This window comes from Mastigoproctus giganteus, chromosome 2 (genome assembly GCF_048544385.1).
Source record: "Mastigoproctus giganteus isolate SK-2022 chromosome 2, ASM4854438v1, whole genome shotgun sequence".
In the NCBI taxonomy this organism is placed as follows: Eukaryota; Metazoa; Arthropoda; class Arachnida; order Uropygi; family Thelyphonidae; genus Mastigoproctus; species Mastigoproctus giganteus.
The window spans coordinates 82207530-82234945 of NC_143576.1; the positions used below are offsets into that span (position 1 = coordinate 82207530).

General features: G+C 37.3%; 1 protein-coding gene across 1 annotated transcript in view; it reads left to right on the forward strand.

Annotated features, from left to right (window-relative positions):
- The window catches only part of polybromo (protein), a 702481-nt gene that overhangs the window by 219252 nt on the left and 455813 nt on the right, over window positions 1-27416 (forward strand). The gene's annotated exons all lie outside the window — the stretch shown is intronic.

Consider the following 27416-nt stretch of genomic DNA (forward strand, 5'->3'; position numbering starts at 1 on the left):
ATTTATTTATTATTATTTTGTTGTTGGTGTTGGATGAGGAACTTTTTAAAATGTGTTAGAGAGATGCATCAATTAGATAACCATAGCTGCCAACTCACCAGATTTATGAAATCTATCTTTTTGACTTGATTTAATCACTTCTCTGCCTGGCCATTGTACTAGAGTTGGTACCATTGAATTTCACCATTTTGCAAAAACACCATTTTTTCCCTCCATCTTTTTATTTTTTCAAAATATAGTAAAATTGTGTTAAAATTGGAATTTTTTTAAAAATTCTGTTACTTTTTTTCTTAATTTTGTTAATGAATACATCTATGATAAACACCTGAGAATAATTTTTTGCCACAGTTGTTCATAAAAACTGGTTCACAGACATTCTTAGCCATAAAAAAAATTAATAAGAAAAACACCTTCTTTCTTCAGATATTCATTTTCATTGCAGTGTGTATGATATGGCCCAGCAGTGATACCCACTCTCAATTTAGCAATAAGGATTAATAAAAGAACTAAAAATTTATCAAGAACTAATATAATGAAAGATTTATTTTCAAAGAAAAAAAATTGTGTTTAAACTCATAATTTGTGCTACTTATAGAATCTGGGAATATGAGCCATACACCACTTTCCACTGTCAATAAATTAGTAATGGCTGCCTTCCTTGTCCATCAGGATTAAAGACTGACAAGAGCAAAGAAAATGTGTTGAGTGTCAAGACAGGTTGACACAGTAAAACTTTAACATAATCTATTTTATACACATGGTAAAAAAAATCTATTATAAAACAGAAAACACTTTTTATCATGAAACAAGTAAATATTATGGTTAGAGTAACACCTTAGAAGGATGCAGTATCATTACCTATATTATAAAACATCCCAATATGAATTAAAATAAAACCACGTTGTAAAACCAGTAATGCAAGCATACAACTCCCTGCCCAAGGACAAGCACCTCTTGCAACCACTGAATCATGCCATCCACTTAACTTAAAATATATATACAGTCGAACTTGATTATAATGAGATCACGGCTGTAACGAGCAAAAAGCCATAATGATTTTAATTTACACATATTCCCATACAATCACTGTTATAATGAGCGTACTACACAGATATACCGTACAAATTTTGGTAACTATGCAAACATTCTTAATTGTTCAGGTAGTTGAAAAAACCCAATTCTTGGAATAGACAAAAATGAAAAAACAATGTAACTTTTATGACCACCCACATCGGATTAGCGGCTAGTTTATCACCTTGTACTTTCAAGGATGGGAGCTATACAATAGTGCATTGGTATTCCGCTTGTCGCATTACCCTATTTACAGATTGTCTTGTATTCACTGAACCATATATTTATTTTGGAACTTCTAAGAATTTTGGGGAAATAGGACTTCTAAGAACTTTGTATGCAGATCACTTTACTGTCATTTTAAAGTAAAATCAGTTAGAAATTAACCCTTTCTTCGGAAACATGTCTACCAACAAAAGAAAATATCTCTCGATTTGCGAAAAAGTCGAAATTATTTGTGAGTTAGAACGTGGTACAAAAAATTTTGAAGTGCATAAAAAGTTTTCTTTGTCCTCTTCAACAGTGTCAACATTGTGGAAGAATAAATGTTTGCATATTGGCACTAGAAAAGAACATAACCAAAAAAAAAAAAAATTAGAAAGTGCAAGGTTACAAACGTGGATGAAGCATTGCTTCAATGGTTTACTATACAAAGAAGTGTTGGATTTTCAATAGACAGTCCGTAATAATTCCTTTAATATCAAAAAACAAACAAACAAAAGGAATGGTTTTCATTTTGACATTCTTGCTTTTTTATGTCTGAGGGACTGTTTTGTCTTCCATTACATTGACTATCTTTTAGTTTCTGGGTTTGACTTGGACACCCAACTTTCATCGCTAGTAATTACAGTACTCGGAAAGTCTAGAGCTTCTTCAGTTTTATCAAAAAATCTTCACAAACTTTCATTCTTTCAAACTTTCCTCGCATTCTTTGATCTTCATTCAAAATTTTTGGCACCATCTTGGCACGTACTTTTCTCATGTCTAAATTTTAAAATATACAGTCAAAATTTGTGTAACTTTTTTTTTTTTATGTAAAGCCCAAACACGAGAGGTATTAGAACCTATAGTACTTAGTACCGTGCTTGGGTTGGAGGTTAAGAAGAAAGAAGATATTTGTTGACATTGGACTTGAACTTCTGTAGACTGCAATTTTCAGGAAATACTTATGAAGAAAAGTTGTTCCAGAAAACAACAGCTGAATGAATAAACGAGGAAGATGAAAAGTTGGTTCTGTGAGTTTGAAGTTGAACAGTAAATGGATTTTGGCTGGTGGCGGGACGTGTTTGGACTGTTTTAAAAGAGAGAGTGGGAATTATAGAAGCCAATTCAGAAGAACAGTGCCCATGGAAATATCTGTAGAAGAGGCATGCAGCAGAAACAGTACGTCTATGAGACAGTGAGTGGAGAGACTCTGTTAGAGATGAATCATTAATTAACCTAACTGCCCTCTTTTGAATGGAATCAAGAAGCCTGAGAGAGGTTTTAGGGGCACCACCCCAGATGTGGGAATAATATTCCATGGCAGGGCAGATTTGCGATTTATACAGAGTGAACAGCTGTTTGGAAGAAAAGTAACGCCGAGAGCGAAAGAGAAAACCAAGTTTTTTAGATGCAGAGGAAGAAATATTTGTAATGTGCTTGTTCCAGGAGAGTTCCAGGTAATCCCCAAAAGAGATATATCATTTTGCTTAAAAATCAGATTGTCACCAAAGATAAGCATAGGAGCAGAAGAATCCTTTTTGCGAGATATAAAACAAGACTGAGTTTTAGAAGGATTGAAATCAACTAAGTTGTCTTTGCCCCACTGGAGAATTACCTGGAGATCGGCATTTAAGGAATTGGTAGCAGATTTTCGAGAAATTAAAGCTGATTGAGCTGGGCAAGGTTTCTCAAAATGGAAAGTGGAATGCAATGTGCTATCTTCGGCAAAACTATGGATAGGATTTCTAGTCAATGGAAGAAGGTCACTAATATACAAGAGGAAAAGAGTGGGAGAAAGAACTGAACCTTGGGGGACACAGGCATTAGTGGAGAAATTAGAAAACAGAGAGTCATCTACCATCACCCTCATTGAGCGATCAGAGAGAAAACTGGATAACCAATTACAAAAAACATTTGGCAAACCATAAGATGGAAGCTTGATTAGAAGACCTTTATGCCAAACACGATCAAAAGCCTTTGAGATGTCAGGAGCAACTGCTTGGGTTTCACCGAACTTTTCCATTGAATTAGTCCATAAATGGGTGACATAAGCCAGAATATCACCAGTGGATCGACACTGATGGAATCCATACTGGCGATCATTGATCAGACGAAAAGTTTCTAGGTAGTTTAAGAGTTAGTGGTTAATTGATTTCTCCATTACTTTAGAAAGAGTAGAAGTAATTGCAATGGGACGATAATTGGATGGGAGGGATTTGTCACCCTTTTTAGGAACTGGCTGGATATGAGAAAATTTCCAAGCAGAAGGAAAGACACCTACGGAATAAGAAAGTGAAAAAATGTGGCAAAGAACAGGAGTAAGTTCAGGAGCACAGGTTTTGAGAACAAGTGGAGAAATTCCATTGGGACCTGGAGCTTTCTTAGCGTCAAGATTCGTCAAAATCCTTCTGACATCCTTTTGACGGAAGACCGCAGGAGGCATTGAAGGGAGTGTGTTGGGAATGGTGGGAGGTGTTTTACCAAGATCATTAATACATGAGTTATAGGAAAAATGGGATACTAGCAAGTCAGCTTTATCCTTGGCTGAAATGACAACAGAACCGAACAATTAGAAACAAGCCAATTACGATATGCAACGTTCTTCTTTTGAACAGCCTTAGCACATTTATTGGAAAACCAAGGTTTAAATAAAGGTCGAGATTTTAAAGTGGAGTATGGGATAAAGGATGAGATTTTAAAGTGGAGTGTGGGATAAAGGATTCCATTCCTGTAAGAATAATTTCACTGAGACTGTGATTAAACACTGACATCAGAAGTTTTGAAACAGTAATCCGACCAAGGAAAATAAGAAAAGAAAAATTCGCAGGTCATCCCATTTCGTGTTCTTGTAATGCCAAACAATACGAGGTTGGGAATAGCCATGAGATAGAGGCTCCATTGGAGAAGAAACAATCACCAAGTTGTGATCTGTGGTGCCTAAAAGACCTCTCACTTCGACCGTGTACTTAGAAGGGTTGTTTGTGAGAAAAAGATCAAGCATGTTGGCTGTATGGTTAGGATTGTCCAGTATTCATGTAGGTAAAAGAACAATCTGTGCAAGGTCATTTGTAATTGCAAAAGCCTCAGCATCTCGACCAGCTGGGTCAGTGTGACTAGAAAAGGGAGGCCAGCTGGAGTTGTGAACATTAAAATCACCAAGGAAAATTACCTCACTGTTAGGAAAGTTGGACTGGAGAAAGTCAAGTTTCAAAGAGAGGAATTCAAAGAGCTCCAAGTGATTAGTGGAGTTGGGAGAATGGTAGAGACAACAGATGAATTTGACAAAATGAGGTAGAGAGATTTTAAGCCAGAGGAGATTCTAAATTACGAAGTCTCTGACAGGGAATATCGGAACGGACATATGCACAAGTACCACCTTTGAAGCGAAAGGAATCATACAGCGAATAATTTGGGCATCTGAGATGAGCAGTAGTTGAATCAACTGATAACTGAGATTCTGTCAGAAAAAGTACATGGGGTTTGGCAGACTGCAAGTGGAAATGGACATCATTGAGATTAGAATTCAGACCACGTATATTTGTGAAATGAATTAGGAAGTGTTTGGGATATTTAGATATTTTTGCAGATAAGCTTACTCTATTAGTTTGACAATTCATGGTGTATTTGATAGTAAGAAAAAGTGGGTGGGACATGCTGTATGAAATAAAAAGATCAAGCATGTTGGCTGTATGGTTAGGATTGTCCAGTATTCATGTAGGTAAAAGAACAATCTGTGCAAGGTCATTTGTAATTGCAAAAGCCTCAGCATCTCGACCAGCTGGGTCAGTGTGACTAGAAAAGGGAGGCCATCTGGAGTTGTGAACATTAAAATCACCAAGGAAAATTACCTCACTGTTAGGAAAGTTGGACTGGAGAAAGTCAAGTTACAAAGAGAGGAATTCAAAGAGCTCCAAGTGATTAGTGGAGTTGGGAGAATGGTAGAGACAACAGATGAATTTGACAAAATGAGGTAGAGAGATTTTAAGCCAGAGGAGATTCTAAATTACGAAGTCTCTGACAGGGAATATCGGAACGGACATATGCACAAGTACCACCTTTGAAGCGAAAGGAATCATACAGCGAATAATTTGGGCATCTGAGATGAGCAATAGTTGAATCAACTGATAACTGAGATTCTGTCAGAAAAAGTACATGGGGTTTGGCAGACTGCAAGTGGAAATGGACATCATTGAGATTAGAATTCAGACCACGTATATTTGTGAAATGAATTAGGAAGTATTTGGGATATTTAGATATTTTTGCAGATAAGCTTACTCTATTAGTTTGACAATTCATGGTGTATTTGATAGTAAGAAAAAGTGGGTGGGACATGCTGTATGAAATAATGAAATATTTGGATAGGGCACACACGTGGTAAGAATATATCCAGATCCACAACATAACGTGGCTTCGACAAAGCCCCCCACATACACACTACTTGGACTCCCCCCAGTCACTATCTTGCAGAGTAGAGGTAGCAAGATTATACACTAGCTGATCTGGAAGCCTCCTAGAGAGTTACCAATAGGTTCGGTCCGGTGTACTAACTATGGCAGGCCTGCGAACACCGTTTTAGAGCTGTATCCTCGAAATGTAAGGAAGATTGGATCTCGCCACGATGTTCATCATAACCTCAAAAGTCATCAATCATACTGCATGATGGAAGAGATGGGGAAGGGTTGACCAGAACTTAGCTGTGCCGACTAAACATGGGTTCCACCACTTCAAGCCTCCAATAAGCAAAGTGGTGGTATTGCACCGGTTGATGAGAGTCATCTACCACCTAGTACTGCCTGGTAATACAGAGGGGCAGCATTCCTCCATGTGGTGTGGGCGCCACACCTCGACCCCTGCTTATGTTGGTTCACACCTGGGTGGTCACCCACCATGTGCTTGAGCATGGAGGTTATACCCAGGTTTACTAACAGTCCCACCATCGTGAAGGTGCAAGCAGAAGATTTGGCTGTCACAGACCGTCTGGACTTCGCTGAAATTGGGTCCACTTGATCTGGGTGTCACCCGAATATCAGTTCCATCAGCGTTTTAGACTCCCAGGTAGTAAGTACAGCTTGTCTGGCATATCTGAGAGGATGTCTGTGACAACCTCAAGGACCATGACTGTTTCATTGTTCATATTGAATTCTGGTGCATTTATTCTAATGGTTAAACAGTGATCACTTCTAATCAATGTTCTTACCTAGTAATGTTTTCATCAGTTTTAATGGATACCAGATGGCCCGGTCATTCGTCATCTTCCAGATTCTCTCTTCCTTCTAAAAATCTTTTATGCCATTCAAACTTGACGTATCTTCTTCATAAACTTGATATAACAACTCATAACTTTCAGTTGGTGAAACTTGTGTGTTCTTTAGTTTTATTAAAAATGTGAGGTTTATTTTTTGTTCCTTTCTTTCATCTGTCATTTTTCCGGCAAACTGCAAGACAGGTAAATGAAAACCTGTCTCATTGCAAAGTGAATCAATGTGTTGGAACATAGTATCCTTGACATAGTGTCTTCTCCATAAACTTGATGTAACAACTCATAACTTTCAGTGGTGAAACTTGTGTTTTATTTAGTTTTGTTAAAAATGTGGGATTGATTTTTTGTTCGATTCTTTCATCTGTCATTTTTCCAAAAGACTGCAAAAACATAAGTTAATGAAAACCTGTATCATTACATTGTGAATCAGTGTGTTGAAACATTACTTGGAAGACAACTAAGGAAAGGTTCAAGGTCAACCGATGTGCCTTTGTTTCATAGCTGGCAATTGGTGTATAAAGGTTGCGTGTGTAGTCTTGTTATTTAATAGCCACACCTCATATAGCTATGAACTATGCCAGAGCAGGTCATGGAATTTTGTCAATGATATATAGGAATTTTGCTAGCAGAGACAAAGAAGTGAGGTGCCTCCGTAGCCAAGTGGGTAGGAGCAGCAGTGCGTAGCACACAATTCTTGATTATACTGGGGTTCGAGCCCATGACCACCAAATACGGAGGAATCGGAAAGGTTAGGGAATGACCACCGCATATCCCCAGAGCAGTATGGCCTTAGTTGCTAATGCTCCTAAAAACCAAATAATAACAAGAAGGAGGTGATTATCCCCTCATACAAGGCAGCGATCAGGCCACACCTTGAGTACTGCATACAGGTCTGGAGGCCTCATTTTAGGAAGGATGCACAGTTGCTAGAACGAGTACAGAGAAGGGCAACAAGATTGGTGAGAGGAACAAAGGGGTGCTCTTACCAAGAGAGGTTTAAGTTCTGCAAGTTGCAACATCTGGAGATTAGGCACCTGCAAGGTGATCTGATTGAGGTGTATCATGCCTTGAATGGTTTAAGCAGGCTCAATGCTGATGGGATACTTCTGCTTGCTCAGATTAAGAACCTGAGCACGCATAGATTCAAATTGAGGAAAGACAGTTATAGATTAGATGTGTGGAAGTTTGCTTTTAACCAGCACTAATGCTAAGTGCTAGTCCTACATATCATTGCCATAGTTTAGTATTTTTCATCCTATGGCTTTAACCAGCACTAATGCTAAGTGCTAGTCCTACATATCATTGCCATAGTTTAGTATTTTTCATCCTATGGGCTGCGAGCAGCAGTGCGTAGCACACACTTCTTGATTAGACCGGGGTTCGAGCCCGTCACCACCAAATACAGAGGATGCGGAAAGGTCAGGGAATGACCACCGCATATCCCTGGAGCAATATGGCTTTAGTTGCTAATGTTCCCAAAAAAACAACAAGAACAAGAGCCTATGGGCTGCAGAAAAATTTTTGGCTGGTTTGTGAAATTTTTGATAATGCACAAGAATTACTTTTAAAATAAATTGTCATATGTAATAATAGGTACATTTTGTAATTTATGTTTATAGTTTATATATGAAGAATTGTGATTAAATAATGTAAACTAATGGATAAGTACTTTTTATTAATTTTATTTACTTTGAAAAACTGAGAGAATCCAAAACAATGAAAAGTTGTAAATACAACTTTTTAAAAAATGTTTTTTTTTTTTTTTTTGAAGTTCACATTTTCAAGATGGTTTCAAAATTCTGCTGTAGTTTAAAACACTCTGTTACATGATTCAAGTATTAAATAATTTTGCAAGTTAAATACATTCTTGTATAAGTAAGGCATAGCTTCATTTTGTATGTGGTAATGATTGATCTTATTAGTGCTTTGACCACATTGCAGAGGTAGTTCATCATTAGTTTCTTTGGTTTGCACTACTCTAAATAAAATGTGATGCTCCAAGGGAAAAGAATATATTGCTATTTATTTAAAATGCATGCCGTTATCCATACCTCAGTTTTAATTTTGCAATGAAAAAAATTCAACATCTCAAAAATGCCTCTAATAGATAGTAGAAGTCAAATAGTGTGAAAATGAAATTGACTTGAGATGCGAAACACGTTCCAAAACAGAAGTGGCATTACTATTAATCTCACAGTCTCAGTTTGTTTTCTGATGGGTGTTAAAGTGTGATTTCAACCTATGGATGAAGCATCCATTTCAACGTAGTAGGCTCCCAAACATATGAAGAACAGAAGGGGAAAGGGAGCTGCACTCTATGCACTATCAACCTCAAAAACTGACTTAACTCAAGAATGACAAGGTTGAAATTGTGTTACCACAATTTCAACCCTTTTTTGGGGGGGTCTCATTGGTGAGTTAGTAGGCATCCAGATCTGAACAATTCAAATTGTTCAGATCTGGATGCAAATTGTTCAGATAAAAATGCAGAAATTCAAGTAAACCTTTTATTTAGAGAAAACATTGTGCTTACACAAGAAATCATATAATAGTTAAATTAGCATTAAACAGAAACTTGATATGTAAAGTGTTGACCGGGCTAGCCAGGTGGGTAAAGTGCCTGCCATGCAACCCAAAAGTCGCAGGTTCGAATCCCGCCTCAGACTTGGATCAGAATAGAAAATGCAAAAACCTTGAGAGGTACAATATGACCACAGAAGCCGATGCGCCAACAACTAACGGAAAAAAAAAAAAAGAAAGAAAGAAAAGAAAAAAAAAAGATATGTAAGGGGCAGCATTGTTTTTTTTTTTTTTTTTTTTTTCCATTAAACCTCATGTCAAAAATGGTAATCAGGCTAACAAGAGCTATAAAATATTATTGTACAAGTAGAGCACATCCTTATTTTGTATCTAGCAAAAAGGTAACCAGGCTGAATTTTAAAAAATATATTTAATGTGAGTATCACTCTGCAAGAGAGGGTGCTAGAAAGGCATAAAGTGTGACCTTAGCAATGCTGCCAACCCAATAGGCCTTAAGTAGGCCTTAAGTTGCGCTTTTTTTGTATGGCCATTCTTTATGCATTGTATCTAACATCACGGTCAGAAACCAAAGAATGAAAAACAGGTCAACATCAAGTTTTGTGTAAAGTTGGGGGAAAGTTCCACTGAAATATACAAAATGTTATAAACAGCTTGTAGGGATGAGGCTCTGCCCTGAGCACAAACATTTCAGTGGTGCAAGCGTTTTAAAGAGACAGAGAGAATGTAGCATATGATCCTCAAAGTGGGTGACTGAAAAATGACCTGCAATCCTGAATTGGTGGTCAGAGTGCAGTGGTGCCTCCATAGCCAGGTGGGCAGGAGCAGTAGTGCGTAGCACACACTTCTTGATTAGACCGGGGTTCGAGCCTGTGACCACCAAATACGGAGGATGCGGAAAGGTCAGGGAATGACCACCGCATATCCCCGGAGCAATATGGCCTTAGTTGCTAATGCTCCTAAAAACCAAATAACAAACAACAGAGTGCAGTTTACTAGCAAGTGACTGAAGATTAACACCGATAATGCTAGTGAGTTGAATGTAAATAAGGAATTGATAATGTCCATAATTACCACAGGCTTTGAAAAAAGAAAAAAATGCACAGAGTTTGTTCCTCACTATTTCCATGCCTCTCTTTGTTAACCAGCTTTGGGTCAGACATTTCTGACTTGCAAGAGCAGGTTGCAGTGCTTAACCACCCACCTTATTCCCCAACAGACATTTGTCTCCAGCAGACTTTTTTCTGTTTCTCAAGTAGAAAGGATACTGATTTGAGTGTTTGTGACATTCAGGAGAATGTGACAGCAGAACTAAATGCCACCACAGCAGATGAATTTTCAAAAGTATTTTTAAAACTCTTATGAATGCTGCAACAAGTTTATTCAGTCCCTTGGAGACTATTTTGTGGAAGAAGTAAGATAGTAATGGGCATAATTAAATGATTAATAATTGATTATGAAATATGCAGATTAGTTGATTACAAAATCAATAATATTGACAAAACTGAACTATATTATTACTTGAGTGATAACAGCATTTTATATTTAGTTTTTATTACATCAGATTGAATCCTATGCTGGGTTTTTTTTTTTTTTTTGTCTCTTCAGTTTTCTATTTCATTCCATAACCACCTTATATGCCTATAATCAGTTATACTCATCACTAGAGTAAGAAAATGTTTTTCTTATTGATATTTTGCTTTATTTGAATTCAGTCACATTACTTTTTTGCTACACTGTATACATAGAACAGATGTAATTTGTTTACATATACAGTAGAACCCGGATAAGAAATTTCCGCATAAGTTTTCCCTTGTACTAGGTTTGGTTTCTTAACTTCCAATTTGAACTCTATATACTGTAATGTATTATTTTCCCTGCTTAAGAAGTTTCCCAGGTAAAAAGATTTCCCACATAAGAAGTATGTGATAAAGAATACACAGTGCATTATTACAATGATGTTTTCCCACTTAATACATTTGTTAAATATAGAAATACTTTATTTTTATATTAAAAAAATTAAACGATATAAACATTTTGGTTATCGAACAAGTTAGTGCATAACATCATTTTAGTTCGTAGTAAATCACTGAAGTAGGTGAAATGACGTCGTTTTTGTTACATCTCATATTGTGAATGCCTTCACAATGAGTCACAACAGCTTGTAGGGATGAGGCTCTGCCCTGAGCACAAACATTTCAGTGGTGCAAGCGTTTTAAAGAGACAGAGAGAATGTAGCATATGATCCTCAAAGTGGGTGACTGAAAAATGACCTGCAATCCTGAATTGGTGGTCAGAGTGCAGTGGTGCCTCCATAGCCAGGTGGGCAGGAGCAGTAGTGCGTAGCACACACTTCTTGATTAGACCGGGGTTCGAGCCTGTGACCACCAAATACGGAGGATGCGGAAAGGTCAGGGAATGACCACCGCATATCCCCGGAGCAATATGGCCTTAGTTGCTAATGCTCCTAAAAACCAAATAACAAACAACAGAGTGCAGTTTACTAGCAAGTGACTGAAGATTAACACCGATAATGCTAGTGAGTTGAATGTAAATAAGGAATTGATAATGTCCATAATTACCACAGGCTTTGAAAAAAGAAAAAAATGCACAGAGTTTGTTCCTCACTATTTCCATGCCTCTCTTTGTTAACCAGCTTTGGGTCAGACATTTCTGACTTGCAAGAGCAGGTTGCAGTGCTTAACCACCCACCTTATTCCCCAACAGACATTTGTCTCCAGCAGACTTTTTTCTGTTTCTCAAGTAGAAAGGATACTGATTTGAGTGTTTGTGACATTCAGGAGAATGTGACAGCAGAACTAAATGCCACCACAGCAGATGAATTTTCAAAAGTATTTTTAAAACTCTTATGAATGCTGCAACAAGTTTATTCAGTCCCTTGGAGACTATTTTGTGGAAGAAGTAAGATAGTAATGGGCATAATTAAATGATTAATAATTGATTATGAAATATGCAGATTAGTTGATTACAAAATCAATAATATTGACAAAACTGAACTATATTATTACTTGAGTGATAACAGCATTTTATATTTAGTTTTTATTACATCAGATTGAATCCTATGCTGGGTTTTTTTTTTTTTTTTGTCTCTTCAGTTTTCTATTTCATTCCATAACCACCTTATATGCCTATAATCAGTTATACTCATCACTAGAGTAAGAAAATGTTTTTCTTATTGATATTTTGCTTTATTTGAATTCAGTCACATTACTTTTTTGCTACACTGTATACATAGAACAGATGTAATTTGTTTACATATACAGTAGAACCCGGATAAGAAATTTCCGCATAAGTTTTCCCTTGTACTAGGTTTGGTTTCTTAACTTCCAATTTGAACTCTATATACTGTAATGTATTATTTTCCCTGCTTAAGAAGTTTCCCAGGTAAAAAGATTTCCCACATAAGAAGTATGTGATAAAGAATACACAGTGCATTATTACAATGATGTTTTCCCACTTAATACATTTGTTAAATATAGAAATACTTTATTTTTATATTAAAAACATTTTGGTTATCGAACAAGTTAGTGCATAACATCATTTTAGTTCGTAGTAAATCACTGAAGTAGGTGAAATGACGTCGTTTTTGTTACATCTCATATTGTGAATGCCTTCACAATGAGTTGCCTTGATGTTACACTACCTTCATTAAGCAACACTTTGCCAGTAGAGAAGACTAATGTTACCTATTCTTGGCAGATACCACCACTCTAATCCTGGGTGGCGGTATCCACCGAGAATAAGTAACATTAGTCTTCTCCACAGGGTAAGCGTTGCTTATTCGAAGATAAAGTGTAACGCATTCATTGTCTAACAGCCCCAGGGGTTCCTCCCCATCTCTGCATTGTATATCTGCCTGCATGTCACAATATTCTCTGGCCATTTAGCAGTTAGGCCCTAGTGGGACACCCCCCGCCCATCCATCCTCCGCCCCTAAGAGTCAGTCCAGGCGTGGAGGGATCGCAGTAGTACTCTGACAGGCCTTGCCACCTAGTTTTCCGAATATTTCAGTGACAAGTCTTATATATATAAAATTCGCAAGGTAAAGGTTGGGGTGAAGTAAGAGAAGGGAAGGGAGTAGATAGAAAATGGGGATATAGGGAAGACTGCCCCCAGTGACAACAAAGTCAGAGCTCCATCAGGCGAAAGGAGGGGAAGGAGTGGGTAGTAAATGGGGGCTGTGCTAAAGCGAACATCCCAGGTTGCCTTGAACATTGTGTATCAATATGCAAGGTAGTGCAATATCAGGGCAACTCATTGTGAAGGATACCACCACCACCACCACCACCCAGGGGTGATGGTTGGGTGGTGATAGGATGGTGGTGTTATCCGCCCAGAATAAGTAAGTCTTTTCTACTGGCGAAGCATTGCTTATTCAAGGTAGAGCAATATCAGGGCAACTCGTTATGAAGGCATTTGAGATGTAACAAAAACAATGAGATGTGGCGATGAGAATGTAAATGGACATGGGATGAAAAAAAGATATGAGATATAATGATGAGATGGGATGAAAAACGATACGAGATTTAACAAAAATTATGCCATTTCACCTACTTTGGTGATTTACTATAAACTAAAATAATGCCATGCATTAACTTGTTTGATTAGCGAATTTTCCGTAATCTGAGGCTTTCGGCCCTAAAACCTTTTTTTTAGTATAAACATTTCGATATAATACAAGTGACATATTGCAATTGTTTTCATCGATATCCATTATTGGATATAATTGGATAGCATTGATCGCGTGAAACATTTGCCATTTATTTCTGATGATTTTGAACAGTTCTGAATTACTTAGTGTATTGTTGCTGTGTCTTATTGTAATTGCGACCTTTTAAGATATGGTCAAAGCTAAATTTTTAATACTTTTATTTATTTCTGTAGATTATCATTAGCAGTGCTTTATTTGTAAAAAAATAGGTGCCAGTACTCATTCTTTGCTATCAGGAAAAATTGAAAATTAAAAAGGACATGAAAAGTACAGTACTCTAAAAAATTATTTCCTGCATTGTTACTTTAGTAGTAATGTTTTTGGAATAAGAATGACAAATTAAATATATTAACACAGTTTATTAAGCATAAATTTATTATTCAAGTATATAAAAAATAAATAAAATGTGTAAAAAATAAGTAAAATGTGTAAAAAATAATAAGTAAAAATCAGTAAAAATAATTTCATAATAAAGTTTTTATAGAATATTCCAAATTTTTATTGAGTTCTCATCCAACATACCATGCTGACTTCTTTTCTTACTATTTTGTGTCTGTTGATGAATGACGCTTCCAAAGCAGACACGAATTAATATATTTGCTGGATCGAAATGTGTCACCAGTGGGCTTACAATTTTAAGAAATAGTAGTGAAAAAATTGTTTTTGTCACTTGATGAAATTGGTATCATACTCAGAGCGTTCATCAAATGCTCTTCAATTCTTTTGAAACTGTCTTTTCAATTAGGTATTCCCGAAATACACAAATTGTATCTCTTTCATTTAACTGAAGCCTAATTGACAATTTTCTAACTTCTTTCTCACCAAATGCCAACATTTCATGTTTAGAAGCTTTAATACCTTCACTGTCCTCATTTTCTTTCTCTCGTCATCAATATAGTTACTAGTTCTTAAATTTGATTTTTTTTTTTTTTTTCTTTTTTGAAACTGTCCAAAATAAAATGTTGGTGTCATTTGGATATTCAGGTACTGTGAGCAAACAGAGGTAGGGAAAATTTGCGATAAAATGTGGATAACGAACTTCCGAACAACAGATGATTATGTCAGGGTAAAAGAAAATCACTCCTTCCTAATTCTTGAATGAGGCGCTTATAATTGATTCACAGCAGGGTCCAACCTACAGCCCGTGCAGAAAGTGAATTAAAACAGCATTCCAAATTTCGCTAACTATTAAAAAATTTTTTTCTAATTAATTAAATGTTTTGTTTAATAAATGTAATCGTGTACTGTACTTAATAAAACTTTCGAATATTTTCAATTTTAGGTGTATCATTATTTTTATTTATTCACTTTATATTCGTCTTAAGCAGTGATCCTTTCAGGTTGTAAATTTTCTAAAGTGAGCATTTAAAGGCAAAAGTAAGGTATTTTTTTGAAAAACAAAAGAAAGTCATTTTTTAGAATTTTAATAAAATCTAAAAAATAAATTAGTGACATATATTGTTGATTAGCAGCAGCACTAATTTCCTAAGTTGCCTGAAGGCCAGAAGTGCAAACAGTGCATTCCCAGTTAATCTCTCCTAAGCCGTTCATTATATGAAAATTTTCTTCGCTCAACAGAAACTATTTTAAATGTAATTTCCAAGGGGAATTCAAAAAAAATTTGCCATGAAAGGAGTTCGTTAAACAGAGATCCAACTGAGTAATTTAGAATTCTAAAAATAGTTATAAAGTTTTATATAGAAAATATCTTAACAATAGACAGTGAAAAATGCAAATTTAGTTAAATAACTTTAAGCTTATTTGAATAGTAGGTAAACATGTGAAAAAAAATTCTGGAATATTACAAATTTCAAAGTGTACTGCATCCAAATGGCACACATCACTTTTAATAAAGGTGCCGGTATGCCATACCGTTGCATACTGTCCCAAAAAAAGCACTGATCATTAGTGTTTTTGATAATTCTTTAAAGAATAACCATATGTTTGTCTGTCTATTATATTGGCCCTAATTATTCGTCCGTCTTGGCAGTTTTATTTTAATGCTACAAATATCTAGAAATATATTTGTATAAATATCTAACTAGAAATCATCAGTTTAAAAAGGTTTCCCATAGGTAGAGTAAAATATTTATAAATCCTGAAATAGTACTTAAATTCATCTTTAACTTATGTATTTGTATCTTTTCATTTTTATTTGTGTAGTTAATATTTCATTATTATGTAATAAAATATTGCTAATGCTTTTGCTTCTATTGTAAGCAAACTTGTTCTTTGTTTGATTTTCGATCCAAACAGATGACAGCCGTTCCATCTCTTCCAATTCTTTGTGTCTTGATCTAATGGATTTTGTTACACTTTGAGTTGTTCCTGCTATGAAAGTTTTTATTTTCTCTGCATTCTTTGTAATTCTTGGCATTGCCTCATTTAGGCCTGGAGCATGTTCAATATCACATGTTCTTTCATTTTGCTCAAAGTGTTTTACAATTTTATATTTTTTCTCTAACAGAGGCAGACTGGCCATAAGCCTTACCGGAGAAACTCCGGTGGGCTGGAGGCCAGAAGTGTGATTTTGGCCATAAACACTAGTATCAGGCCGCTACAGATTTTCTGGGTAAGAATTTTTGACCCAGTCTGCCTTTGTCTATCAATATTGCTTTTCTTTCTCTCTCTGAATCTGTAGTGTCTTCTCCAGGACACTTCCTTTTCACGCCTTTTAAGTATTTTACTCATTTTTAGGGAATAAAGCACAATTACAAATTGAGGAGGCACGCTTGATATGGAATAAACAACACCGTAAATGCAGAGACACTATTAACACCTCACTAGCTCACACCTCACTAAAGCACATTTCTGGGGATTGCTACCATAAAACAATAAAAACAATTTCACGTTGCATTTCTGCTAGTGGAATCTGTTATAAACTGGTAGTAAACTCGATCTAATGCATTTACGATAATACCAATAGCTGGAATTGTGTGGGTTTTTGCGTTATTATGGTGAAATGTGTTTCCCCTTCACTGATATAAAAAACATAAATACATTTTCAGAATCTCCTTTTCATTCCTATCGTGTTGCGTTCAGTTGTGTTGATTCCGCGTTCGACTGCCATTTCTTTTAAACACAAAGGCGAATCATGCATAAGCGAATTCGGTTCGTGTTCTATACAATATCATTCCCTTATTTATAAATCATGTATGGTCGAATTCTTGTAGTGTAAACATGTGTTATATGAGGATTGACTGTATTATTGTTTGATTTGGGTATTATTGTATCTCGAGATATTTCATGTAGTTCCAAATAACTTTTTAAACTAAAAATGAGATATCAGGATACTCCCTGAAGGGGTTATGCCACGTCTTTGGCATCAACCTCCAACTGAAGTAGCTCTGCAACCTTTACAATCTTATCTGTATCCTCATATGATTCGTATTTTTCAAATCCTTTGAAGCCTTTTATGTGCCGTCGGCATATTTTCTTCCATGCACCATTTAAACAACTTTTATTAATTTCTGCCCAGGCCTTATTAATATTTAAGATGGCGTGGTAAATATTGTAAGATTTCCAAGTCTCTTGACATAAAATTTTTCTCATCGTCTATTGCAGACAATGCCTGGGCAAATGTTATGCATGAATAGTATGCTTTATAATTCGAAATAACACCCTGATCCATAGGTTGGATGAGTGAAGTCGGGTTTGGCGATAGAAATATGACTCTCACTTTCAAATTGAAATCATCTAGATGCGCAGGATGTCCAGGAGCATTATCTAATGAAAGCAAAATCTTGAAAGGAACGTCATTGTCTTTACAATATCTTTCAACCTCGAGAATGAAGCAGCATTTAAACCAATCCTCAAAGAGAGATATTAAGTTATCCATGCTCTCTGGTTCGATCGGAAATGTACGGGTAGGGTGACTTTATTGATGCCCTTAAATGCACAAGGATTTCCAGAATGGTACACAAGCAGTGTTTTTTATCTGTAATCTCCCACTGCATTAGCCCCAAGCAAGAGCGTGGCCATATTTTTTGGCACCTTGAAACCTGCATTGTATTTTCCTTTGGCAATGTATGTTCTATCTGGCATTTTTTTCCAATACAGATGTCAATGTTAAAAATTTGCTGCTTTGAATAGCCCCCTTCATCAATAATTTTTCCAACACATCACAAAATTTCTCTGCAGCCGCAGAATTGGCAATGGTGACCACTGCATACTTTAACGTTGTGGAAACCAGTGCGATGCTTGAACCTATTAAACTACACGTTGCTTGCCACGAACTCAGGTTGAGGTTCGCCGTAATTATCCTTAATATCTTTATAAATACTTGTTGCTTTTGCTTGAATGGTCATTAGACTCGAGTACTCGCTGCTGAATCTGATTTTCTTCCATATTATTAACAGCTGTTCCATCTTTGATCTTCGATCACAAAACACCTGAATGCTGTTTTGTGATCACTGTTGATCTTAAATGTGTTGATCCTTTAACATGTTCTTTTATACTATGATGCACTGTCCCTTCAAAAAGTATTCACTGTTGAAGCAACAAGACCTAATTCCCTTGCAATAGATGACAAACTTTGTCCTGCTTCTTAATCATTTTCATCTTCATTTCTAAATCAATTTTGTTTTGTTTCCTGGCACTGCCAGAACTTGAACTTTCCATTGGTCCCTTTCCCTTCATCATTGTGATACATAAATAGGAATGAAGAGAAGTTTCTGAAAATTTGTTTTTTATTTGATTGAAGATTTCAGTGAAGGGGAACACATTTCACCATAATAGCATAAAAACTCAAAATTGCAGTTATCGGTATTATCGCAAATGCAATAAGATCGAGTTTACTACCCATTTATAATTGATTGTACTAAAAGAAAAGCCCAATAAACCGGAAAGTGCAAATTGTTTTTTGGTCGTGACCTCCAGAAACGTACTTTAGAAAATATCACCGAGGCATTCAGAATTGATTCTTATAACAGGAACATATGGTAACGATGAAAGTGTAGTGCAATTTCCATTATAAATATGACCTTTTAGAGAGAGATAAATAGCTTAGCAATATAGCAAATTTTCAATATCCAAGGACTTGGAACGAATTACAAAAAAAAACGTGTTATTGGATTCACATTATGATATTTTCTTGATACCTTCATTTGTTCCTATAGGATGAAAAATACGTTTTCACTATGCAGTCATTATCAAAAAATAAAATATATATAAATAAATGCCTTATTTCTCCAGCCCTTTTATTTTTCTTCATGTTTCTTATCTCTACCTTACTCCCTAGTTGGCACTCTGGCTTTCTCAGTTTTATTTCTTTACTGCATTAGGGCCTCTGTGGTACAGGTATGTTGCTTCAGTGGGCTGTCCTTTGTGTCAGAAACTTTCTATTCCAATGATTTGCATCGCATTCGAAATACAGTATTTTCCACCGTTGTTGTCCAGTAACCCTCTGATGAGAATGGACTCAATGGTTGTGTTTCTGTTTTATTTATTTGTCTTGCTTTTTGGTCAGTTTATTGTATCTTTGTTGTGATATTAGCATTAGCAGAGGTTTGTTCCAGAAATCAACCACCTGATGGCCAAAGGCAAAATTCTGCACATTTATTCTTCAACTATCTATCCTCAATTTGATTTATGGCCCCTCGTGTGCATAATCTGAGAAAATCTAGGAATCCCATCACTATTGAGCTTATAAAAACCATTCAAGGCCTTTTACACCTCAATCAGATTACCTTGCAGGCACCTAGTCTCCAGATGCGGAAACTTGTAGAACTTAAGCCTTTCTTGGTAAGAGCAATCCTTTGTTCCCCTCACCAATCTCATTGCCTTCTCTGTACTCATTAAAACAGCTCAACATCCTTCCTAAAACGAAGCCTCTAGACCTATATGCAGTACTCAAGGTGTGGCCTGACAAAGGGATAATCACATCCTTATCCCTCTAGTAAAATACCTATATATCACTGACAAGACCCCATTATTTGCTCTGGCAGCCTATCTGCACTGCTCAGAAAAAACATCATGTCTGATTGCATGGTTACCCCCAAGTCTTTCATTCCTCCACTACCCTGAGTGTAGTACTGCACAGTTGGCATGGTAAAGGTAAACTGCAGTCATTATCAGTCCACTGCAGGATGGAAGCCTCCTCGGCAATTTTTGTGAAGGTACGTTACTCTGCAGTTACTGCTACGCCCATGCAGTACTTTGCATGTGTCAATGTTAAACTTCATTTGCTGCCTCCCAGCCCATCTATCTAACTTTTTTAGATCCTGTTGCAGTAGCGTACTGTCATTAACAATACTGACAAGTTTCATATTGTCTGCAAACTTGGACATTAAGCTTGATATACCCTCATTAATATCATTGATAAATATAGAAAACAACAATGGGCCCCACATTGAACCTGTGGGGGGCTCCACTAAGCACATTAGTCCACGAAGAGTGGTATCCATTGATTACCACTCTGTGTCTTTTCCCACTCAACCATACCTTTATTCATAGCAGCAACTTAATGCCAAACTGCTCCAATTTATACAACAGTCTTCCATGTGCAACAATATCAAAATTATTGTTTGCATCCAGTACCTTTGTGACCACATCTTAGGATCCAATCAAATTGGCCAGACAAGACTTCCGCTTAACAAACTCATGCTGCATCTGAACTATAACTGCAGTCTTGTCTAGATGATCTTACAGTGCTTTAACCAATTGATTCCATTATTTTCCTCAGAACAGAAATTAAACTAACAAGTCTGTAATTACTTGTATCACCCTTTTATCCCCTTTGTGAATTGGGGATACAGCACATCCCCAGTTGGCAGGGATCTCCTCTGAATCCAAGGTTGATCTCTAATTATTACCAAGGGTTTGCTTATTTCCTTTGCTGCTTCTGTTAATATTACTGGATAGATCCTATCCACCCGAGTGCCTCTCTTATGTTTAACTTCAACAATTTCGCCTCCACTTTGCTCTCAGTTATTACAAAATCATTTAGCTCCCTATTAGAGTTTCCTAAACTTCTGGCCTCCACTTCCCTACAGAATTCCTCATGAATTCTGTAGGGAAGTGGAGATTTCTATGAATGTACATGCAGAATACTCCACTTTATCAGCTACCTAAGTAGGATCATCAGCAGTCGAGCCAGCGATATCAAATGAGCAATCTGATTCATCACCTACATTCTAGAGTTTACATAAGTAAAGAAGTCTTGATGTTTTTCTTTGCATCCTTTGCCAAAAATTTCTCGTAATCTGCCTTCGCTTGCCTGACCACCTTTGTGACTTGATTATAGACTAGCTTATATCTACCATATGCTTCTGCATCTCCTGATAATTTATATGCATCCCATGCATTTTTATTCTCTGCCACAAGTCTTATTAGTTCATCTGACATCCATTTAGGCCTAAACCTCAAACAGTATTTCTTAGTTGGTATGAAAAACTGAGTAGCTTCCAAGCTACTCAGTTACTCTAATGCTTCCCATTTAGAATTTGCTGTTGGTGACTTCATCTGTTGGCCCAACTGTATAGAATTTAAAAATTATTTGAGACTACTGTAATCACCTTTACTAAAGCAAAAATCCTTCCCTTTATCCCCGATGGTAGTTACATATTTAAGTAAACCCCACATGTGTACATTGTGATCAATCTCACCTAGTGGTTCCTTTATCTTTAGATTCTTAATGCATGAATAATAATGCTGATAATCAGATCAAGAGTATTACCCCCTCTGGTTGGCTCACAAACATGCTGATGTAGAAAACATTTATCCAATAAATTCACAAAAGTGTTGCTAGTGTGTAAGTGACCAATCCACAAGTTCCAGTTAATATCTGCAAAGTTAAAATCTCCCATTATGAGACAATCTGATTTACTGCCTCACTCTATTACTCTCTACAGTTGTTTGTTGTACTCATCAGAGGCATACTTATACTTGTGTGTACTTATGGCACACCAGACTGACTCAACATTGCACTGTCCACCATCCCACCTTGATGCACTGCCTTAGATTTTATGTTTCTTAACTAACAACATAACCTCTCCTCCCTTTCTACCTTGTCTATCCTTTCTGTACACATTGTACTTCCCAAATTCCAATTCTGTATTCCTTATATCTGTGTGATGCCACATCTCTGATATCTCAGTAATATCTGCCTTTGATGTCTTGACCAGCACTTCAATTTCATCAAGTTTATTTACTATACTCCTAGCATTGGTGTACATGCAAGTATACATGCATCTGTTCTTACTCTTAGTTACCCTAACAGAGACCGTGACTCCCAGCAGTTCTTGAAATTCCCACACTTTGTTTTCTGGGCTTCTGTATCTTCCAATAGAAGTAGTGCAAGAATCACTTTCACCTCTGCCTGCAGCTACTGTTAATCTATATTCTGTGAATCGCCCCCCCCAAGATAGCAGTTTTCTGACCCACCTAATACTGCCTCGATGGCATCAGCAAATATTCTTGCACCCTTTCTATTTAAGTGTATCTCTTGTTAACAGGAGAGACTGTAGAGGCAGCCTCTCCTGTTAACAAGCACAGACCACAATGAGAAAAATTCTACACCATGAGCCTTGCACAGTCTGTCCAGGGCTGAATTCATTGAGAAGGCTCTCATCATATATTCCCTCCTTTTGTGTGTGGGCCGAATTGCAGACACGTTCAAATTTAACCCTAACTTGCAACTGTTTTTTCAACATTCACCTGTACTTGTTAAGTAAGTCTGCAGAACTCCTACTCTTAATGTCATTAGTGGCAACGTGTACAACGATATCACCTTTTTTTTACCCTTAAAGATATCTACTCAACAACATTATCAACTTTTTTCTGACAAACATTCTGGTCGTATTCCACCCATCCTTTTTGCACAATATATTTCCCCTCTCACTGACAATCACTAGCTCCTGTGGGACCAGCGCATTCTGTCTTGAAGATGCTGCTTTGTTGTCTGATGTACAAGCGTGAGCTCTGGCATTGAGTTGGGCAGCTGAGAGCTTGATGGGCCCCTGTTTTAATTCCTTTGAGGGCACTTTTCTCTTTAAACTCTTATAGATGCCCATCAGAACACTGAGTAGCCACCTAATTTCTTTGCACTCACTGCACCTTTCACACCACAAAGACATCTTCCTTGGCTAGATCATGTTCTGTTTCAGAAAGGTCTGCAAGCATTTCACTAGTTGCACGTTTTTTAGACTGTAATGCATTGGAGACTCACCGCCTTCAGTTCTCTCCCAAGCCAGAGCACTCACACTACTTTGTGCCCGTTGCTTTGCTGCTCTAGTCTGAGGCATGATTTCTATTTAAATACAATTTAATTGACTAATTGACAGTACTACACTAAGCCAAAAGATTCCTAAATGCAATGATATGTATTATGCTATCTAGTTTTATGTTATACCTGTGCTATCAAGTTCGACATATATGTTAAGCTTATACTATAACGATCACAATGTTAAATTAGTTATATCCTTAGCTAAACATAAGAAACATATGCTCGACAAGTTTTTTTTTTTTTTTTTTTATGAAAACCCCAAACACGAGCGGTACTAGAACCTGTAGTACTTAGTATCGTGCTTGGGTTGGAATTTGAGAAGACGAAAGAAGATATTTGTTGACATTAGACTTGAAATTCTGTAGACTGTAATTTTCAGGAAATTCATATGAAGGAAGGTTGTCCCAGAAAATGGCAGTTGAGTGAATAAACAAGGAAGATGAAAAGTTGGTTCTGTGAGTTTGAAATTGTACAAATGGATAAATGGATGTTGGCGGCATGTGTTCCGACTGTTTTGAAAGAGAGAGAGAGAGAGCAGGAATTATAGAAACCAATTCAGAAGAATAGTGCCCATGGAAGTATCTGTAGAAAAGGCATGCAGCAGAATCAGTACGTCTGTGAGACAGTGAGTGGAGAGACTCTGTTAGGGAGGAGTCATTAATTGACCTAACTGCCCTCTTTTGAATGGAATCTATAAGCCTGAGAGAGCTTTCGGGGGTTACCGCCCATGATGTGGGAACGACATTCCATGGTACGGTGGATTTGCAATTTGTACAGAGTGAACAGCTGTTTTGAAGAAAAGTAACGCTGAGAGCGAAAGAGAAAACCAAGTTTTTTAGATGCAGAGGAAGCAATATTTGTAATGTGCTTGTGCCAAGAGAGATTAGAAGTCAGAGTAATCCCCAAAAGAAATATATCATTTTGCCTAGAAATCAGAGTGTCACCAAAGATAAGCATAGGAGCAGAAGAATCTTTTTTACGAGATATAAGACAAGACTGAGTTTTAGGATTGAAATCAACTAAGAAGAAGAAGAACCCTTTATTGCATAAAAAAGGCACACGCCGTACACAATACCCTTCATCAATACAAGCGAGGGGTTTGTCTACATTATCTTTGCCCCACTAGAAAATTTCTCTGGAGATCGGCATTTAAGCAATTGGTAGTGGATATTCAAGAGGTTGAAGCTGATTAAGCAGGGAAAGGTTTCTCAAAATAGAAAGTGGAATGCAATGTGCTATCATCGGCAAAACTATGGATAGGATTTCCAGTCAATGGAAGTTTTTAATATACAAGAACTTTAATATACAAGAGGAAAAGAGTGGGGGGAAAGAACTGAACCTTGGGAGACATCAGAATTAGTGGAAAAGTTAGAAGGTAGAGAGCCATCTACCATTACCCTCATTGACCAATCAGAGAGAAAACTGGATAACCAATTACAAAAAACATTTGGCAAACCATAAGATGGAAGCATGTTTAGAAGACCTTTATGCCAAACACAATCGAAAGCCTTTTAGATGTCAAGAGCAACTGCTTGCATTTCACCGAACTTTCCCGTGGAATTTGTCCATAAATGAATAACATAAACCAGAATATCACCAGTGGATCGACACTGTTGGAATCCATACTGGCAATCGTTGAACAGACTGAAGGTTTCTAGGTAGTTTAAGAGTTGTTGGTTAATTGATTTCTCCATTACTTTAGAAAGAGTAGAAGTAATTGCAATGGGATGATAATTGGATGGAAGGGATTTGTCACCCTTTTTAGGAACTGGCTGGATATGAGGAAATTTCCAAGCATAAGGAAAAACACCATTGGAATAAGAAAGTGAAAAAAGGCGGCAAAAACAGGAGTAAGTTCGGGAGCACAGGTTTTGAGAACAAGTGGAGAAATACAGTCGGGACCTGGAGCTTTCTTAGCATCAAGATTCGTCAAAATACTTCTGACATCCTCTTGACGGAAGACCACAGGAGGCATTGAATGGAGCGTTTTGGGAATGGTGGTAGGTGTTTTACCAAGATCATTAATACATGAGTTGGAAAAAAAATGAGATGCTAGCAGGTCAGCTTTATCCTTGGCTGAAGTGACAACAGAACCATCTAGTTTTGACAGAGATGGGTAAAAGTTGTGGCCAATAGCTTTGACGAGAGACCAGAATACTCGGCTACCATAGGGCAAGGAGCAAGTTTTCTACTCTTAGCCTGTTCAAAATCTAGTTTGGACCGATTAATAACTGCTCTACAATTGTTGCGAGCTTTGGTGTAGGCAGAAAATGAAACTGAAGTATTGGAAACAAGCCAATTATGATATGTAACATTCTTCTCTTGAACAGCCTTAGCACATTTTGGAAAACCAAGGTTTAGATAAAGAATGAGATATTGAATTGGAGTGTGGGATAAAGGATTCCATTCCTGCAAGAATAATTTCGCTGGCACGATCTGAGCAAACATTGACATCAGAAGTTTTGAAACAGTAATTCGACCAAGGAAAAGAAGAAAAGAAATCTCACATGTCATCCCATTTTGCATTCTTGTAACGCCAAACAATACAGGTTGGGAATATCCATGATATAAAGGCTACATTGGAGAAGAGACAAGTTGTGATCTGAGGTGCCTAAACGACCACTCACTTTGACCGTGTACTTAGAAGGGTTGTTTGTGAGAAAAAGATCAAGCATGTTGGCTGTATGGTTAGGATTTCCCAATATTCTTGTAGGTAAATGAAAAATCTGTGCAAGGTCATATGTAATTAAAAAACCCTCGGCATCTCGACCAGCTGAGTCGGTGTGACTAGAAAACGGAAGACAGCTGGAGTTATGAACATTAAAATTACCAAGGAAAATTACCTTGCTGTTAGGAAAGTTGGACTGGAGAAAGTCAAGTTGCAAAAAGAGGAAGTCAAAGAGCTCCAAATGATTAGTGGATTTGGGAGAATGGTAGAGACAACAGATGAATTTGACACAATGAGGTAGAGAGATTTTAAGCCAGAGAAGATCGAAAAGAGGAAATTCCAAATTACCAAGTTTGTTTGTTTGTTATTTGGTTTTTAGGAGTATTAGCAGCTAAGGCCATATTGCTGCGGGAATATGCGGTGGTCATTCCCTGACCTTTCCGCATCCTCTGTATTTGGTGGTGACAGGCTCAAACCCCGGTCTAATCAAGAAGCATGTGCTACGCACTGCTGCTCCCTCCCACCTGGCTACCGAGGCGCCCAATTACCAAGTCTCTGACAGGGATTATCGGTACGGACATATGCACAGTACCACCTTTGAGGTGAAAGGAATCATACAGCAAATAATTTGGGCAACTGGGATGAGCAGTAGTTGAATCAACCGATAACTGAGATTCTTTCAGAAAAAGTACATGGGGTTTGGCAGACTGCAAGTGGAAATGGACATCGTTGAGATTAGAGTTGAGACCCTCCATATTTGTGAAATGAACTAGGAATTGTTTGGGAGGTTCAGATCTTTTCGCAATTAAGCTTGCTATATTAGTTTTACAATTCATGGTATATTCAATAGTAAGAAAAAGTGGGGGGAGACATGCTGTATGAAGTAATGAAATTTTTGGATATGGCATACACATGGTAAGAATATACCCATATCCTTGACATAATGTGGCTTCCACAATGCCCCCGCATACGCACACCACTTGGACTCCCTCCAGTCACTATCTAGCAGGTAGAGATAGCAAGATTATACACTAGCTGACCAAGCCTCCTAAAGAGTTACCAATAGGTTCGGTCTGGTATTCTAACTAGCGGCCAGCCTGCGAACACCGTTTTAGAACTGTAGGACCGATGACTTTTCAAGTTATGATGTTCATCATAACCTGAAAAGTCATCAGTCCTACTGCATGATGGAAGAGATGGGGAATTGTTGACCGGAACTTAACTCTGGAGTATAAAAATGGGTTCCACCACTTCAAGCCTCCAACATGAGGATTAAAATCCTCATGTTGAAGGATTTTAAAATCCTACTATTCCAAAATTAAAATCCTTCTATTCCTTTGCACTACTGGTTACGTGCTACGATATTTGTGCCAAAACACTGATACAGTAGTGGAAGGAGTTGTAACTTACAAAATTATTATTATTATTATTATTAGCCATATGGTACAAGGAAGCCTCAGGCTTATGCTGCACCAGCTAAAAAAAAGAAAAAAAATTCCCGAGTTATCCCCTGTGTGTGCGTGTGCGCACGCGCGCGCGTGCGTGCATGCGTGCGTGTGTGCGTGTGCGTGTGTGTGCGCGTGCGTGCGTGCGTGCATGTGTGTGTGTGTGTGTGTGTGTGTGTGTGTGTGTGTGTGTGTGTGTGTGTGTGTGTGTGTGTGTGTGTGTGCGTGCGTGTGAGAGAGAGAGAGAGAAAGAAAGGCATTACCAAGAAGAGAAG